This window comes from Phascolarctos cinereus, unplaced genomic scaffold (assembly GCF_003287225.1).
Source record: "Phascolarctos cinereus isolate Bilbo 61053 unplaced genomic scaffold, phaCin_HiC Scaffold_726;HRSCAF=1367, whole genome shotgun sequence".
NCBI classification, from domain to species: Eukaryota; Metazoa; Chordata; class Mammalia; order Diprotodontia; family Phascolarctidae; genus Phascolarctos; species Phascolarctos cinereus.
The window spans coordinates 415,182,616-415,195,937 of NW_027556098.1; the positions used below are offsets into that span (position 1 = coordinate 415,182,616).

The following is a 13,322-nucleotide window of genomic DNA, read 5'->3' on the forward strand; positions in this document are numbered from 1 at the left end:
AATTTCCTCCTTTGTAAAGTGGGACTAGTCCAGCCAGACTTTTATACATGTCTCAGAGGTCTCTTTTGAAACTCAGATAGCACCTCTCAAATAGAAAAATACTTCAAAAACGTAGACTTTGACTTTTAACTAGGGCACCCTTGTCCCCTGCCATTCAAAGACAGCGAGGGGTTTCCTGGGGAGGTTCGTAGGATGTCAGAGTGAATCACTCACCTGGAACCCATTTTCCCATCTCAGTTCTTTAAAAATTCCAATCCGGTTGTGTCCAGTGTGGTCACACCCTAATGAAAAATTGTCAAGAGTTTCAATATTGCTTATGAATGTAACTTGTTGAAAGGATATTGCTCAGGGGGAGTTTGCTTCTGAAAGGAGTATGAAATTTAAGAAATTAACAATAATATATATCATGTTAATTTTTGCAAAGTGCTTTACATACATGATCTAATTTCATCCTCACTATAGCACTGTGAGGCGGGTGCTTTCCTTACCTTCATTTTATAAATGTGGAAACTGAGGCAAACAGGGTGAAGTGACTTGCCCAGGGCCATGCAGCTAGTAACTTGATCTCAGAGGGATTTGAATTCAGGTTCTTGACCCCAGGATCAACACTTTATCAACTATGCCACTGAATGGTGTCTAATCATTACTATAATGTAGGCAACCATTTTCAATAAGAGAGTTTTAGACGGACTTTTGTACTGGATGACATAAAAGTTGGGCTATAGCTCCAGCTTTGCTCTAAATCCACTATAATACTCTGGGTAAGTCACTTAACCCCTTTTAGTCTTGGTTTTCTCATCTATAAAATATGGGGGTAGAATGAGATAACCACTAAGGTCCTTTCTACTTTTGCCTATGATCTTGTGATCTATCATCCTGTGAAATCCAATGGGGTTGGAACACAGGCCCTCTAGCTCTTCATCCAGCCTTGAGGCAGTGTGGTATCATGAAAAGGACACTGCATTGGCATCAGAACACCCTGCTGCTTATTAGCTGTGTGATGTCAGCCTGGTCACATTATTAATTGAGGATAGAGTTACATTGCCTGACAGGCTTTATGTGAAGAAAGCAAATTACAACCTTTACAATGTATAGAAACAGAAGCTGTTATAACTAAACTACATACCCCCTAGATGAGAAGCCAGAACTGTATTTGTTGTTACAGGTTCACCTCCTCCCACCCCCTCCATGTTGCCAAGAACAGCTTCTGTCTCTCGCTTGACATTCTATGATGTCATCACCAATTCCTCAAGAACTGTAGTTTTGAGGATTGTAATTGCATTGGCTCAGAAAAGACCCAGGCATTGGAAATTGATGCAAAGGGACCAACTCGATCATTAGCCAGCAGTACATGGTGGGCAAGTCTTCATTCATGAGGACCAAAGGTACATTCTGTTTCTGGTATGTGAAATGCAACTCCATCCATAGCATGGATACTTCTAGAGAGGGAGGCTGTTCCATTTGACCCCTGGAAGGTAAACGATCTGTTTGATAAGATGAATACCAAAAGCTTTTCCCATGGGAAAGGCCCTGCAGCTCTCTGAGGTGCAGCCTCCTCATCTGTTGAGGCAGCTAGGTGGTGCCACAGTGGATTGAGTGTTAAACCTGGAGTCAGGATGACCTGAGTTGAAATCCAGCCCCAGACACTTACTATCTGTGCAACTCTCAGCAAGTTACTTAGCCTCCATCTGAGCTTCCTTCCAGATCTCTAGAGCTAAGATCCTTTGATCCTTTAAGTTGCAGGGAAGAAGATACTGGCTTAGTAGAAAAACTCTCAAGGAAGCTGAGCTGGGGAGCAGGAGCCTCCCAAGAGAGTGAGCTCTCTGTCATGAGAGGTTCTCCAGAAGGTGATGGGTTCAGCTTCCATCAAGCTGAGGATGGATTCCTTTAGTGGAGGCATTTGTGTCTAATGGTAGCCATTTTTAGGGCTGTGGGGCTGGGGATGGAGTGGGGATGGAAGAAAAAATTAATGATAATTTTGTTGTACATTTGACAGGAATAGCAAGTTGTGCATAGTAAATTTGCAGTTTCATGTGCAACCGTCTTTTTTATCTTACTATGTTGTGGAAACACTTGTTTTATTCCATAAATTGAAAATAAAATTTAAAAAAAAGGTATAGGCATGGAGAAGGTGTGGCTAGGCAGCCTGGCTCCTTCTATCAGATTTGTTTTCTGAACCTGATTCATGGCCCCCCATGTTAAGGGGAATTTGGTTGCATCATACATCCAAGGGAAGAGATATTTCAGGTTGGAAAGGAATTTCATAGATGAGGAAGGGAAAGGAAGATGTCTGAGGCAAATCCCAGGGTATAGGCTCTCTGCCTTGATCTCTTTTGCAGCAGATGACATCACAGCATGACAGATTAGACCACCAGATGTTTAGAGCTTGGAGGGCCCTTATAGTTCATCTAGCCCATGCCCTTTACTCAAAAGATATTTCATTTGCTGGGGTAAACTGAGGCACAGACATTATTTAAGTTACCCAAGGTCACATAGGTGAGTGTCAGATCTAAGATTCAAATTGAGGTCCATTGGCAATAAATCCAGGACCTTTTCTAGTGCATCACAACCCCAACTGTAATTTGTGGAATCAAAAAATTGGAACTTTTCCCTTGAAAATTTGGAAGTTTATATTACCTCACCTAATTGGAAAGGGCTTTAGAGATCCTATTTCTCCTCACCTTCATTGATCCATTGAAGGATGGTCATGCCTATACTACTCCTTGCATAAGACACTCAACACCTTCTTGAAAACCTCTCAGGACAGAAAGCTCATTCCCTTATGAGGAAGGCTTTCCTCTGCTCTGCTTCCTTGACGTTATTTCTACTGAGCCAGTATCTGCTTCCCTGTAACTTAGAGAATCAAAGGATCAAGGTTCTAGATTGTTGGAAGGAAATTAGAGGTCCCATCATGTCATCTCCTCATTTTACAGATATGGAAACTGAGGTGAAGAGACTCCAGGTAACTTGCCCAAAGTCATAGAGGTAGTAGAGATCAAAGGTAGGACACAAACCCAGATCTTCATTCTCCAAACTTGCCATTCCTTCCACTTTGCCAGTTCTGAATTCTCCCTGTGAAAGCTGTGCAGAGCTATCTAATTCCTCTTCCATGTGATAGCCCTTCAGAAAATAGATCACTTTCTGTGATTGTGTGCCCCTCGGTCTTCTCTTCTCTGTGCTCAAAGTCTTTCATTCTACCAGCCAATCCTGCTAGTATTTGGTTTAGAGCTGCCTCATCCTCCTGCTTACTCTTCTGGATGTGCTAAAGCCTCTTCAAGACCCTCCGATAGAGGGCAACAATGAATCAAATTCACCAAACAGTTCTGTGGGATCGTCATGAATCACTTAATTGAATTAAATCAGACAACTAATTCCATGGTGCGGAAAAAGAAGCACATTTAAATCAGATTGGACCAAAGGAGTTGACTGACTGCCATCGGTTTGTCATTAATGGATTTGACCCTACCTCCTCAGACTGTTTGACAGACCTGGTAATTATAGCTTCCTGTAAAAAAAAGTGGAAGCCGTGAGGCTTTAGACCTGTAGTCCCAGTCTGAATTTCTTTGAGAGTCAGTGGGTCTTAGTTGCTAGAAAGTTGGACTTGGTATTAGGAAAGTTTGTGTTCTAATCTGCCTTTCACTTTTACTAGTTAGTTATATGTCATTAGGAAAGTTACAGCCTCTTTGAACTCAATTTTTCTCATCTTTACCATAATAGGGTAACCGCAAGGCTCAAATGAAACAGTCAACATGGCCAGGCCGCAACTCATAGCTTGGCCACTGTCTTGTGTGTGACCAAAGTCAAACCATTTTACCTCTCTAGTTTCTTTGAAAAGAGGACTTAAGTGGTCATCTTCCAAAGATGCAGCCCATGGCTGACCTTCTATGTCCTCCATTTTTAGGTTTCTTCCAGCTCTGACATTCTGACTCTGCATACTATCACGCCTCTGAGGCCCTCTATTTGTATGACATTGTACAAAGCACTTAATCTCTCTGGGACTCAGTTTCCTCATATGGAAATGAGGTTGACTAGATGGCTTACAGTTTTAGATGCATGGTCCTATAGTTATATAGTTTTAAGATCTTCCCAGATTTGACATTCCATGTCCTAGAGGCTTCTAGGTGATGTAGTGAATGGAGCCCTTGACTTGGAGCCAGGAAGACCTGAGTTTGCACACTGATTCAGACACTTGCTAGCTGTGGGACCCTGGACAAGTCACTTAATCTTTCTGATCCTCAGTTTCCTCATCTGTAAAATGGGCACAATCTAGCACCTACTATTCCTAGGATTGTATGGGGATAAAATGAAATGATGGATGTAAAGTGCTTTGCAGGTGCATTATCCTTATTATTATTCTAAAAAAACTTATAACTCTGCTACTTTTTATGTTCTAAGATACCTTTCACATGTGATATTATTTTATGAAGATAAATTCCTCAAGAACATTTTACTGTCTGATTCACAACTTCCCCTTTTATATGTCCATCCACAGCCCTTTATATCCTTCTCCACTCTCCAGACTCTCACTCTTTACTCTTCTGGTTTGCCCAATTGTTCAGGAAAAAGGAAGTGACAGTATGGGGAGAGATTCTGAAAGCTGGCCCTGTTTCCATACCCTCTCCCCTTACCTCTGATTCATAAATTTGTTCTTCACCAAGTCACCCATGAACATATACCCAGAACAAAGTCTTCCCCAAGGATGTCCAGCCCATCTTTTCCAGTAGCAACAGGTGGCTTCAGGAACAAGTGAGACTCAGTCTTCCAAATGTAAAGAACCTTGGAAAGTTGGATTTCCCAACATCCCCAAGCCAAGCTCTCCCTCTTTCTCTCGCCATACTTTTCCAATCTCTGACACAGTCACAGGGGAATCCCCTTGCAATGAGGGCTGTCATGGGGAATGAGTCAAAAAGAAAGGAGGATAGTAATTGGAGGATAAGTTGCCCTTTACCTCTTCTTTTTATTTCCTCCAGGGGCTGCAGGAAGGGTCCTCCAAGGGCAGAGTGCTCGTTAAAATAAGAAGTGTTGAAAATGGCTTGGGAATCAAAAGTAAACTTTCTGACTCACTTAGAGTCATTAGCGGGGAGTTTGTCAAGATGTAATTATTAAATCCACTCAGAAAATTAAGTGATTCAACTACTGGGAAAACACCTTATGACAGCTGAAGTGTGTGTGTGTGTGTGTGTGTGTGTGTGTGGTGTGTGTGAGAGAGAGAGAGAGAAAGAGAGAGAGAGAGAGAGAGAGAGAGAGAGAGAGAGAGAGAGAGAGAGAGAGAGAGAGAGAGAGCTCACACCATAGGAGAACAGTTAGTTCATCAGTGTGATCAATTCAATCATAGAATATTGAATTACAGAGTGGAAGGGGTCCTTAGAACACAGAATGTCAGAGCTGGGAAGGGCTTTTAATGATTTTCTGGTCCACAACTCTCATTTTACCTAAAATAGTCTTAGAATTTTAGCTCTCATTAACATTGTTACCATGTTTTGAATCTCTACTTTGTCTTCCCCTTCAGATCTCACTTAGAACTATTTTTGACACCTTTCTTATGAACATTTAATACAATGTTATTACCTGTTAATCTCTCTTGTACTCACATTCTCATTTGTAAGACAAGGATAAGGTTATGTGTAACATCTACTTCACAGGACTCTTATGAGGGTTTAATAAAATAGTATAGGCAAAACATTTTACAAATTACAGAATACAATAAACATTTCATGTTGTAGTCATTATTGTTGTTATGAGCCCTAGAACTGTAGCTGGTGGTAGCTAACCATCTCCCTTCTTAGTATGTATAGCAAGCATTATATAATATCCCCATTTTACAGAGGAGTATAGATAGATCCTATCCTCATTGAAATTAAGGAGCTTGCTAAGGCGATAGAGCCATATGCTCAGAAAGAACAGGAAAGAGGGAAGGTTCCTGTCTCTTTTGTCCACTTTACAACTCTGATGATATTAATAGCAGTTGGCATTTTGAAGGCATTTTCACAATTTCCAAAGTGTTTTTACTTCCATCATCTCATTTAATACTTTTAATAATTACATAAAGCCAACAAGACAGAGTATCTCCATTTTACAGATTAAAAAAAAACACCTGAAACTAAGGGAGATGTAGTGGCTAATAAATGATAATTTAGGAACTCCAACCAGGAAATCAGAGTCTATCACTGCTGGACAGCATCTCAGAGACCATCTAATTCTACCTGTACCAGTGTAAGAAACCTCTACATATCTTTGATAGTCATCTAGCCTCCTTTTAAACGCATCTAATGATAAATAACTCTATTTCTTAAGGCATGCTATTCCACTTTGGGATGTATCTACTTATTAGGAATTCCTTAGATTATTCTGAAATCTGCTTCTCAGCAACATCTACCCAATATCCCTAGTTCTGTTTGTGTTAACTAAGTAAAGAAAGTTGAAGTCTAACCTTCTTTCACATTATAGCCCATTAAAAATCAAAATCATTAAACGATAATAACCTTGAAACCTAAGAGAATTGATTTTAAAGTTTAGTCTTTTCTGGATAATATACTAATTTATTGTTCTTGGGTTTTCTTGATTGCGAGGTTTTTAAGTGGAATACTGCATTCGCTTTTTTTCCCCCCAGGAATTGCAGATACATCTCTTATTATTATCTAATCTTTTGTCTGTTTTCTTGTGAATATGGAGCAATACTGGATTATTTGAAATGATGTTACCACAGAGCTGAAGGCCTTTCTCCTGGTTGCATGCAGGATCTGTCGTTCAGCATTGAAATTCTGAATCTTAACCACAGCTTATCTCTTCCTTTCAGTCATGAGGTTTTTCTTTGGTGGTGACCTGTGGATGTGAGCACTCACACTTTGTTTTATTTCTGGTCAAGTACCTCATATTATTTGCTACAGTATGATGTACAGTTTTCAAAGACAACATATTTTACTTGAGAATCTATGATCCTTTTACTTTCATATTGCTTTCAAAGGCAATCCCTTCAGTTAATGTTGAACTATATGTTGTTTCAAAGTGATCGTCTTTTTATTTATTTTTGTAAATTTCTTCCACTTCTGTATTTTTGAGTTGTAAATTCATCATTAACTTATTAAGAGTCTCTAATGTTTTGGTGAGATTCTCTATCAAGTGTTCTAAGTTGCTTACTCTATTGTCTTAGTTATTTCTTTATTGAGAGTTCTACTTTCTGACCTAATTGCCATCCTACTATTTTATTTTTTTAATTTCTTTTTTCCTTAGAGGCAATTATGTTTAAGTGAATTGCCCAGAGTCATATAGCTAGTAAGTGTCTGAGGCTGGATTTGAACTCAGATACTCCTGACTCCAAGGCCAGTGCTCTATGTACTGTGTCACCTAGGTGTCTCATAATATTTCTTTACAAGTTTGATCTTTTAAGCCATTGTGGAATTTCTTGTTTTCCAGTGATCTCTGGTAAGGTGAAGAATTCCCTTCTTCATTTGGAGTTTTTGGCTTATTTTTCTTTGAGGTATAATATTCATTAATTATAGTATGATCTTTTTAACTCACTCATTTTTTACTTCAATTTATATGGATCTCTTCATTGACTCATTTATTAAGAGCCAGGGTTAAATCTAGTCTTTCAGGAATAAAGATTTCATCTTTTTTTTTTCTTTTTAACCTTCTCAGTATCTTGCCAGTGGCAAGTATTAATAGTTTATCCAAAAAGACCATGAAATTCTTCCTCTGATCTCTTAGGAGTGTAGGACTAGCAGTGATTTTATCAGGTCGAATGGCAGGTACAGTTTAATGACTTTTTGAACATGGTTCTAAATTGCTTTTCAGAATGGTTGGAGCAGTTCACAACTCTTCCAGTGATGCATCAGTGTACCTGTTTTCCTGGACTAGCAATTCTAGTATTTGTCATTTTCCTCTTTTGTCATCTTTGCCAATCTGATTGGTGTAAGGTGGAAACTGAAAGTTGCTTTAATTTATGTTTCTGTAAGTATTAGTAATTTGTAATCCACAAGGATTGCAAAAGCACCCAGCAGAAATGAAATGTGAAATACAACCTGCAGTAACTCAGGAGGAAAGACTAGAAAGGAGAACTGATACCTTAGAATAGATAGTGGAAAAACTTGGGCAAGAACTGATTGCCTTTAAAATTAGAATTTGCCTAAGGGGAAAAAAAACTCAGTGTGACAACTAGAAATATTAAAACTGTGCAAATAATTTTGATACCTCTACTGAATTAAACAAGTCTTTTCTCAGACCATTGTTATTTAATGGGTGTTGGTGACTGTATCAGTAAGTTGAGGAAAACAGAATTAAGTTTGAGTGGTTATGTTGGTTAATGCTGCAAGGATGAGAGTTATGAGTAATTAACCCACCATGTAGCAATGATTCTATTACTTGGGATTCATTCATAGGATTTGTACTGTGTTAGGCCTATCAGAAGAACTTATATCACCTTGTGATAGGAATTTAGCATTCCCCCCACTCATTCTTAAGTGATCTTTGCTTGAAAACCACGACTTGGTAAGGGCCTCCATTGCAGTGTTCTTGACCCCCAGAATGCTGGGGACCAAACCTCTAATGAGATGGCCAAATGGGCTGTGAAAGGCCCAAGACCTTGCTGACAGGGTCTTATGCTAGGGAAATGTGAACTGTTATCAACTGGGCCTCAATTAGTTTTGATTTGCCAAAAGGACTACTTTCCTTCTTTCTTATTCAAACCATGAGGTTGTGTCTTAAACATGAGAAAGTTTCTCCCCTCATGTGGAGGAGAGTTAGCATGCCAAGTGGCAAATATATATTGAGAATCCATGTTCCCCCATTTTCCCTCTCCTACCCCGTTAGGATCAAAAATGGCAACCAGTGGTACAAAAATCCACATATGCAACATTCATCTGTGATCTGGGAAATCTCCAGCCCAGTATTTCATGAAAGGAAGGGCAGATGCTATAGCTCAAGCATGTGAAAACTTGAGGGACCTGACACACCACCTTGTTCATGGATACTCAACCTGGGGTCTGTGAACTTGCTTTTATTTAGAAATGTTTTTATAATTATACCTTCATATAAGTAGTTTCCTTTAATTTATTTTAATGTTATGCCCTTAAAAATGTTATTTTCTGGGACAGCTAGGTGGTACAGTGGATAGAGCACTGACCCTGGAGTCAGGAGGGCCTGAGTTCAAATCCAAACTCCAGATACTTATTAGCCATGTGACCCTGGGCAAGTCACTTAACCTTGATGGCCTCCACCAAAAACAAACAAAAAACCCAAACCAAACACCACTATTCTCTGAAGGAGCCAGTAGGCTTCACTAGGTTTTAACAGGGACTCATGACACAGAAAATCTCAAAAATCTCTGCATTAGTGCAGGCCCTTTGTTCCACTGATGAGGAAACTGGGGTCCAGAGAGATTGTTACTTCAGAGAAAAATAGAATTTTAAAGTAGAAATGGACCTCAGAGGCCACATAGGCCAATCCTGAAATTTAATTAGGATGTGGCATTCCTGAGGAGGAAACTTGCCGCAGGCAAGTACCTTCTCTGTGCCTCATGGTCCTTGAGCAGTGCCTGGAGCGCAGAGGGACAACTGACTTGTCCAGGGTCACACAGCCATCATAGCAGGTGTCAGGGGGATCTTTAAACCTGGGTCTTTCTGCTTTAAGGCCAGTCTTCCATCCACTAAAATAAGAATTCTCTTCTTTTTTAAAAATTAATTTATTTTAGCTTTCAACATTCACTTCCATAAGATTTTGAGTTCTAAATTTTCTTCCCTTCCTTCTCCTCCCCCCCCCAAGACAGCATGCAATTTGATATAGGCTCTATGTGTACATTCCTATTAAAGATTTTTTCACATTAATCATGTTGTAAAGAAGAGTTAGAACCAATGGAAGAGAAACCGCGGGAAAGAAGAAACAACAACAAAAGAGAGCAGACAGTGTGCTTCAATCTGCATTCCAACTCCTGGAGGTGGACTGCATTTTCTGTCATAAGTCTTTTGAAGTTGTTTTAGATTCTTGCATTGCTGTGAAGAGCTAAGTCTATCAAAGCCGGTCATCTCATAATATAGCTGTTACTGTGTACAGGGTTCTCCTGGTTCTGTTCACTTCACTCTGCATCAGTTCATACAAGTCTTTCCAGGTTTTTCTGAAGTTCATCTGCTCATCATTTCTTATAGCACAAGAGTATTCCATTACATTCCTAGACTGCAACTTGTTCAGCCATTCCCCAGTTGATGGGCATCCCCTCAATTTCCAATTCATTGTCACCACAAAAAGAGCTGCTATGAATATTTCTGTACATGTGGGTCCTTTTCCCATTTTTATGATCTCTCTGGGATATAGTCCTAGAAGTGGTATTTCTGGGTCAAAGGGTATGCACAGTTTTTATAACCCTTTGGGCATAATTCCAAATTGCTCTCCAGAATGGTTGGATCAGTTCACAACTCCACAAACACTAAGCATCCTCTTAAGGGATCAAAGGATGTCTGCCTAGGGGGCATTTTTCTCCCCGTAGGGTTTCTATAAGGCCCCCTTCATATCCTTGTTCCAAAGACTGTAGATGAGGGGATTGAGCATGGGAGTCATGATACCATATAAGAGGGGAGCAAACTTGTCTACCTCCCCGCTGGCCTTGTCCTGGGGCATCATGTACGTGGCAGTGGCTGTTCTATAGAAGATGACTGCCACAGTGAGGTGGGAGCTACAGGAGTCTTCTTTCTGTCCTCAGCTGAGCGGATCTTCAACATAGCCCCAAGGATGCGCCCATAGGAAGCAAGGATGAAGACAAAGGGTGCCAGGAGAGTCAGGGAGCTGGTGGCCATCATGAGCAATTTATTAAAATGTAGATCGTTGCAGACAAGCTTGATGATGGCGAGGACCTCACAGAAGAAGTGGTTGAAGATGTGGTGGCCAGGGGCAAGGTCATGGTAGGCACCATGCTGAGCAGAAAGGCTGAGACCCAGGTACCCCCTGCCAGCAAGGCACAGAGCTGGAGACCCATCCTCACTGGATAGCAGTGGATCACCAATGGCCATGCACTGGTCATAGGCTGTGACGTCCAGTAGAAGGCATTTCACAATCCCAAAGTAGAGGCCAGCACACATCTGTGCCAAGCACTGACCAAGGGAGATGGTGGGAATTCTGGCTGAGCAGTCAATGATCATCTGGGGCACCCTTGATGTGTAGCAGATGTTCAGGAAGGACAGGTTGCTGAGAAAGAAGTACAGGGGGTGTGGAGACTGGAATCATAGTAGATCAAGGGTATTCCCAAGCAACATGACAAGATAAGACACCAGGAGCAGGCAAAAGATGACCTGAACACTAGGGTACTCTGAAAGCCCAGCCAGAATAAAATAGGTCACAGCTGTGTTATTTCTTCTATCTGCGGCCTTCCTTCACTATCTTCAACTCCTAAAGGGGAAAATCAATACACACACAGAGTCATAAAGTGGACTTGCTAACCTTTGACATTTCTCTTAATAGGCAAGCTTACCTGGGCTGTTTGAACCATCTATGCTAAATCTCCCGATCTCCTCCTGGAGGATCCCTCCCTCTCTGCAGCCCTCTTCTTTGATTGGTCAGTCCCTCTCAGAGCCTCCATTTTAAGTAACAGCCCCAGGCCAGCCATGTCCACTCCTTTCATCTTTCTGGGCTTTGCTTTTGACTCTTGGGACTTCTCTCTCCATGATGCACTTAACATGTGCTTGTGGACTCACTTTGGTCTCTAAGACCTTTTTTGAATTATGTTGTTCTTACCAGTGCAGATTGCAGGCAGCTAGGTGACACAGTGGATAGGGCATTCAGCATAGACTCAGAAAGACCCAGTTTTCAATCCTGCCTGTTACTGGCTGTGTAACACTGGGCAAGTGCCTTGGCTTCTTTGAGTCTCAGTGTTCTCATCTGCAAAATGTGCATGACTGTTTCTAAGGTGACTGTCAGCTCTAAGTCTGTGATCCCATTTGTTGTTCAGTCATTTCAGTCATGTCTGACTCTCCGTGACCCATTTGGTCTTTCAGTCTCCAGCCTATCTCCCCTTCCACGTACTCTGCAGTCCAACAACATTGGCTTCCGTGTGACGGTCCATTTCCCTCCTCTGTCTTTTCACTGGCCGTCCCCCATTCCTGGAATGCTTTTCCTCCTCATCTCCATCTCCTGATTCTGTGATTTCCTTCAAGGCTCAGCTAACTTCTCAACTTGTGCGAGGTTTGCTGGTGTTCCTTAGTATTAGAGCCTTCCCTCTGAGTCTATCCTCAGTTGTATTGCCTTTGACATAATTGTGTCCCTGTTGGCTCAACCATTAGACTATGAACATCTTGGGAGCAGAATCTTTTTTTTTTTTGGCCTTTCTTTTGTCTTTTTCCCAGCAGTTAGTGTAGTGCCTGGAATTGAGAGGAGGTGCTTAATCAGTGCTGGCTGGCCAACTGACTGGCATCTTTGATCTAGTCAATGTTCACAAATGACTTTCAGGGGGATGGTGCAAGCATTATTATTCCCATTACACAGATGATGAAACTGAGGATCGTCACATGAAACAAGGTAGGCAGTAGGTCAGTAATTGGAAACCATACTTAAATGCACATTCATTACCATGAAGCTACCTATAGCATAGTGCAGGGGTGGGGAACCTTTCTGTGTATTCTAAACCACGTTGGCACTCTGGTGAAACCTATGGGCAGCTAATGCTTTCCCTCGGTTAATTACATCTTGTGCATAGCTTGTTTTGTTTCTATTTGTTTATATGTTGTCTTCTGTATGAGACTGTAAGCTCTTTGAGGGCAGGAACTGTCTTTTGCCTCTTTTTGCATCCCTGGCACTTAGCATTGTGCTTGGCATGTAGCAGGTGATTAATAAATGTTTATTGATCAACTGATTGATTGATTGGTGGTGCGGTAAATACTGCTGTGGACCTGGAGGCAGGAAGACCTGTTCAAACCCAGTCTCAGACCAGACTAGTTGTGTGACCCTGGGTAAATCACTTAACCTCTTTTCACCTCAGTTTCCTAAACTACAGAATAGGGATAATGCTAACACTGACCTCTCAGGGTTATTGTGATGATCAAATGTGATAATGTTGCTTGGTTCATGGTAGACACTATGTAAAGGTTTGTTCCCTTCCTTCTCAGAATAATGTTTTTAATTGTATAAAGTAAAATGCATAAAATTATAGAGGAAAACAATTAAATTGAAATGCCACTACAAATAGTTTATTTTATTTTTGGTTGGCAATAGGGTTAAGTGACTTGCCCAGGGTCACACAGGTAGTAAGTATTATGTGTCTGAGGCTGGATTTGAACTCAGGTCCTCCTGACTCCAAGGCTGGTGCTCTATTCACTGCACCACCTAGCTGCCCCTATGAAATA

At 41.0% G+C, this 13,322-nt stretch overlaps 1 pseudogene; it reads right to left on the reverse strand.

Moving 5' to 3' along the window:
- Positions 1–10,452: 10,452 nt before the first annotated feature.
- LOC110220044 (olfactory receptor 13H1-like) lies at positions 10,453–11,473 on the reverse strand (annotated as a pseudogene).
- Between the last annotated feature and the right edge of the window lie 1,849 nt (positions 11,474–13,322).